This window comes from Octodon degus, unplaced genomic scaffold (genome assembly GCF_000260255.1).
Source record: "Octodon degus isolate 3935 unplaced genomic scaffold, OctDeg1.0 scaffold00009, whole genome shotgun sequence".
Lineage (NCBI taxonomy): Eukaryota > Metazoa > Chordata > Mammalia > Rodentia > Octodontidae > Octodon > Octodon degus.
In genome coordinates, this window is record NW_004524585.1 from 2,924,874 (window position 1) to 2,930,931 (window position 6,058).

The 6,058-nt window shown below is 33.8% G+C and overlaps 1 pseudogene; it reads right to left on the reverse strand.

The window, feature by feature from the left end:
• Positions 1-3,605: 3,605 nt before the first annotated feature.
• LOC111814798 lies at positions 3,606-3,723 on the reverse strand (annotated as a pseudogene).
• Between the last annotated feature and the right edge of the window lie 2,335 nt (positions 3,724-6,058).

Sequence of the window (6,058 nt, forward strand, 5' to 3'; positions counted from 1 at the left end):
AATTCCCATGTAAGTGGGCCGCAGCTTTATCGAGTTTACTTAGTAAGTTTTGCTTCAGACGTGACCTCCAGAACTACTAGATAATAAATTTGTGTTAAGTTCTAAATCTGTACTGGTAATCTGTTACAGCAGCGGCAAGAAAGTGACATACACCCACCGATTCTGTTTTGACACTTGTTTCTTGTGGGACCTAAGCTAACACAACTGTGAGTGGTTAATATTCAGCTTCAGATGGGAAAAATACAAATATTAATTTAAGGGATTATTCATAGACCTATTTAATTGGTTTGCCACTTTTGAGTCTGTAATTTGTGAATAAACAAAAATTTTCAGAAGTTATAAAGTGCTAAACAGAAGATAATTTTAACTTCAAATGGCAGTCTAAATCATTTAGAAATATTATGACTGTAGTAATATCCATTGTTAAGGGAAGATGTTTCAGAGAGTTGTGCATGCATAACATATTACAAAATCACCCAAATAATAGATAATGCCAGCTAGAAGACAGAAACAGTCTAAATCTTTGTCATAAAAAGTGTAGAGTTTTATCAACGTTTAGATTAAAAAGTAGATTCTGTGAGTTTTATCATCCAAGTGTAGAAGAACAAAGTATTTGTAAATCTAGTTTTTCTCATGAAACATAATGATAATGAGACAAAGTTCAATTTTCCAAATAACACATTGATATTCCTGTACTTTCCTATTAAGTGACCACAGATTAACATAATGTGGCACTCACGTATTCTATATGGTAATTTGAGACCGTACTACTAGCTATTTAGCATACCATATCTGCCTAAAAAATGGGTAGCAAGATATTGGACCTAAACTACCATGCTGCTGTTCAAGACTGGCATTTACTGCATCCGAGGTCTATACAACAATGAATGTATATGCTTCAAAATGATATTTGTTATTTGCCAAGTCCAAGATCAATTGGCCTGTTGTCCTTTCAGAGACTTAATAGTCAAACTTTCTCTTAGCCCTAAAGTAAAGGCTATAAAACATGTTTTCTTCATAGTTAATTATTTGAATTAACAAATTAGCCTGTTATCTATTCTTTTTCAATTGTGTATATCCCATTTTATTCTGTGGAGGGTACATAATACTTTGGGAGTTGAATTAAATTAACTTAATCACTAATGACTTTTGTTATCTAAGAAATCACAATTTAAGCTGATAGGGATTAAGAAGATTGACCTCTTTTAGAAATGAAAGAAGCAAACTCCTAGAAAACAAGAATTACTTACTGTGGTCACAATATGTGTGAATCCTTGGGGCTTATTTTCTCCTGAAACGTAAGGCTAATGAGACATAGTTCAATTTTCCAAATAACATTTGATATTCCTTTAATTTCCTATTAGGTGACCACAAATTAAACATTATGTGTGTTTATGTATTCTACATTGAAAGGTGAACTAGAGAAAAGTTACAACAGACACATTGATTTAGTTCCATCCTCCCATTAATTAATTCATTAATTTATTTACTTGTTTAGGTTTTATCTTTCACAGGTCAAGAGGGCTAACCCTGGCACAGGGAAAGGAGAGGCAGACATCTAGAGGACTGACCTCTAATCTGCCATATCTAGTGGCTTAGCAGCACTTCCTAGAAGTAGCTGAGGCTCCACAGAGATGCAGACCATAGTGAGGTAACTGAGTGAAAGGGGAAAGGAGGAGTGCTGCTGCACAGTGGATGTAGAATACGCATAGTGAGAGAAATCCTTCTTTGTTAGTGAAGTAGGTTGGTATTGCTGCTGCTGACACTAAGCATGCCTCTGACATGGTGATGGTGTGAAAATGAAGTGGGGGGAAGAATTTGGTGCACTCAGGATCCAAAGCAAGAAATTCTCCTGGTCTATTGAAAGGAGCAGTGAATGCTTTTTTTTTCTTCTCCTTTTTAATTTTTATGACTAATTTTTAAAAATCATTTTGTAACTTTAACCACATAATTTTAATAAGGCTTAGACTCAGCACCATTAAATATAACCAGAGTTAATGTGAGGCATAGAGAATGATACATAGGAATTATCTGCAGTTTGTAGGATTTTTTTTTCATTTTTCACTATTGGGGATGGAATTACAGACTGCAATGAGCTGCATCTCTTGTCCTGTGTCATTATTTTATTATTATTATTATTATTAAATTTGTGGCAGGATCATACCAAGAGGTCCAACTTTAGAATCACTTCCAGTGTGACTATTGTATCTCTGAACTTAACTTAGAGCATATAAATCTATCTGTTTAGACAGACTATAGTTTCTAGCTTACTAAACAGCACACTAAATAGCTCCTTATCTATGGTATCAGTACCTTCCTAAATGAAATAGCCAGATAGTTCATGATATACTTCCTGTAGTATGAAGACAATATAAATAGGCCATTAGGTTAATTCATAAAAATACAGTGTGTATTTAACAAACACACCTACCAATATCCTGAGATGATACATGAGCTACATGAGTGTCTATGTATACATGTGGGTGTGTCTGGCAAGTGGTATAATTTCTTAACTTTAATAATATAAATTCTTGGCCAGGGATCTAGCTCAGCAGCATAAGCACCTGCCTGGTAAGCGCAAGGTCTTGAGTTCAATCCTTGGTACAAATATATATATATATATATATATATATATATATATATATATATATATATATATATTTAACTGGATTAAAGATTATTTTTACAGAAGAAAAACAAAAACTTAAGAACACATTTCTCCTCCTTTTTGCTTTTAAAGAATGAATCAATTTGTCTAGAGTGAGCCTTTAAATAATTTGTATGATGGACCCAGATAAATACATAAATTTATAAGCAATATTTTGAGAAATACCTTTTAACTAAGACTTGTAAAAACATGCTGAGAAATGATCATAGATAGCAGAAACATTTTAAATAACAGTGATATATGGTCCAAGTAGAAAAAATATTTTTATTCAAATCTTATTCATTTTCAGTATAAGTTGAAATAATATAATTTTATATTAAACTTCAATTTAATTTTAATACATTTAAATCCAAATTCTTCATTATTTATCAAAAATAACATTTTATAAAGCTTACTATTTTCTCTACTATTATATAGACTATCAATCTGTTTCTTGTGTGGTTCTCTTAAATACTATAATAGCTTATGAAGATATCATATAAAATTATTTGGTATATCATGGAACAAATGTGTGCAGAGTGATTGTATACATATATATTACAAGTGATAAAGTATTGTTAAAAGTAGTATTTAAAGAAATCTTTCACAGAAAAAACTGCATTACAAAATGATGGTGGCCTAAGCATCAACTGTTTTCTGTCATGAATTTTTTTTTCAATGGCTCTTAGTTTCCCATTTGGGTTCATCAATAGTTTGACCACAAGGACATCCTGTTTTGTGTGTATGACAAAGCCCATTTTATTTTCCCTACTGTAGATCTGAAAACAAGTGTCAGCATCTGCCAACTTCCAGATAAAATAACCGTACTTAAGACTGATGAATAAAGCCTTAGTTTCCATGCTGAGAGGAAGTCCTTTTACATTTACTCCTACATAGACAGGGACGACTTTATGATTGCTGGGGCTTGTCTTGGTGAACATCTTAGACCAAATTTTCTTCTGACCAATTTTTCATGCTCATATCTGATAAACTAAAAAACTAATTTGGTACTCTACATGATCAGAGAAACTTCTCTAGAAACATACTCTAGAAATGATCCCTGAAAGTACAGCCTTCGAACAACTAATTTGAAGAAAACAATATGCAATATAACAATTATTGTTCAATTCTTTTCATTTTGTTTAGCAAAATTCTGTATCATTTCTATTTGTTTTTGTTATTTGTCAGTCTCTTAAAAGAAGAAAAAAAGTTCTGCCTTTCATAAGTGATATCACACGGCCTAGTATAGATTTCCTCTAAATTTCTTTCTCACTTTTTGACTTTATGTGATTTTTTTAAAAGTGTAGGACAATTGGGCTCAAATTCAGATTCTGCTTTTTAAGATTCTCCCTTGATATAAAGAAAGACAAATTTGAGGTCTAATAGAAAGTGGATGCAACTAGGGGCTATAATCATAAGTGAAATAAATCACTCACATGTATAAACATCATATTGTCTTCCTAGTGTAAGAACCTGAAAAAATGAATAATATCTGAAGGGTAAAATAAAAATAAAGAAAGATAAGGACTGGGCAGATAGCTCAGCGGTTTAAAGCACCTGCATAGGCAGATGCAGGAACTAGGGGTTTGATCCCCAGCGTGCTATGCCGGCACTGCCCCTGGGGTACACTGAGACAGTGATTGAGAGTGGGATGGTGGTACACGTCAGTAATCCCAGTGCTTGGGAGGCTGTAAACAGAAGAAGCACTATGGGTCCAAGCTGTGGAGTGAGACCCTGTAGACCCTGCACTAAATACATAAAAATAAAATAAACATAAACATAAAAAACTGGAAGATATAATAGATATAGTAAAACAGAACCAAACTAAACATAAGGATTAAATGATGATAAGGGAAAGGAGAAAAGATAGGAAAAAAGGAAGGGAGAAAATCATGCAAGTATATGTACAGTATGGCTGAGATGACTGTACTAATAATTTCCATCATTTTTTTGAAAATAGCAATTAAAGTTTAAAATTTCCACTTTGACTATCTCAGTATGCTGATATCTGTGATCTAAGCACCTACATCAAGACAGTAATGTGCAATACAAGAACCACGGTTGAACAAGGCAATGATCATGAGAATCTCCAGAAGATTTTTGAATCTAGCAGTTAATTGGAAAGATTCTCACACTAACTAACTATATATACTGATACCTGTGAACTAAGCAACTGCACTGAAGATGGTAATCTGTAATAGTAGTTTCATGCTTGGAGTGCCTGTCATTCTGGTCTTCTGATTACGGGCTGCTTGTCATGACATGCCAGTTGCTGCTATGAAGTGTCTTGGGTAAATGGTTGTTCAAAAAGAAGGGGGTGGTTAATGAAAGAAAAAGACAGGAAAAGGAATATTATGGGACTGTCCTGCTTCAAGGTTGTATATGGTTAGATTTTTGGACTTATGTGTAAACATAAGAAGTATATAATTCTTTATGCCTATTTTTAAAAATATATTCTAATTTTTAAATGTTTTTTCATCATATTCTGTAGGGACTTAAAGTTCAGCATATCAATATGTGATAAAAAAATACCTGTTCCTTGTTATGCATAAGATGTTTGATATTCAGACAGATAGTGAGGTTAAGCTTAACAGTCTAGGTTGTATGGTAATAACAATAAGCTTGTCTTCTGGATGGTTAACAACCTAAGTTTGCAGACCAAAATTAGAGAAAAAGGAGGGCCGCAAGGAAAGCCAACATTTTGGCCCTAGCCTTCCAAGGTCACTTAAGACTCAGGACATATGAGAACTTGTACTGTAATGTCATGTAACTCGGTAGTATCCCAAATTTTCTGATCAAGGAGATTATGGGGCCAAAGAGGAAAGTGATTGATGATGTAGAGTGTGCCTAAGGAGAGTCACATGGAGAGAAAACACTCTCTCAGGCTTTCACAGAGAGCATATTGGCCAAGCAATGGCCGTGACTCATCCACATGGCTGACACTGACAAAGGTTCTACAATCTGAGGTACAGGATCTCAGGATAAATCCTGAGGGGATTTCACTGACCTTATCAGACCGAAAAGCGACAACTCTTGTTGCATAGGTCCTGCTTTACCTTGGTCTTAACCATCCAGCAGACAAGTATAAAAATAAAGTTTAAGAAGTAAAGCCATGCTGTTATGTTGAGCTGTAGGGGACTCAGGTCAACAATTTCTGACATTGCCAGTCAAACAGAAGACCCGATACTATTATGGACTACTCGACTCTTTTAGAATATTTTGCTGGGTTAACACACTTATAATATTCAAATAACGGAACTTAATGAAAAAAAGGGAATACAGATGAATGTTCATTTTGTATCTGTGTATTGAAAATGGTTAGGATAGAAATATAATTGCATTCTCTTAATGAATAGAGTGATTTGTTCTACAGGTGTTTGTAAATAGCATATCATGTCCACATCTTGTACA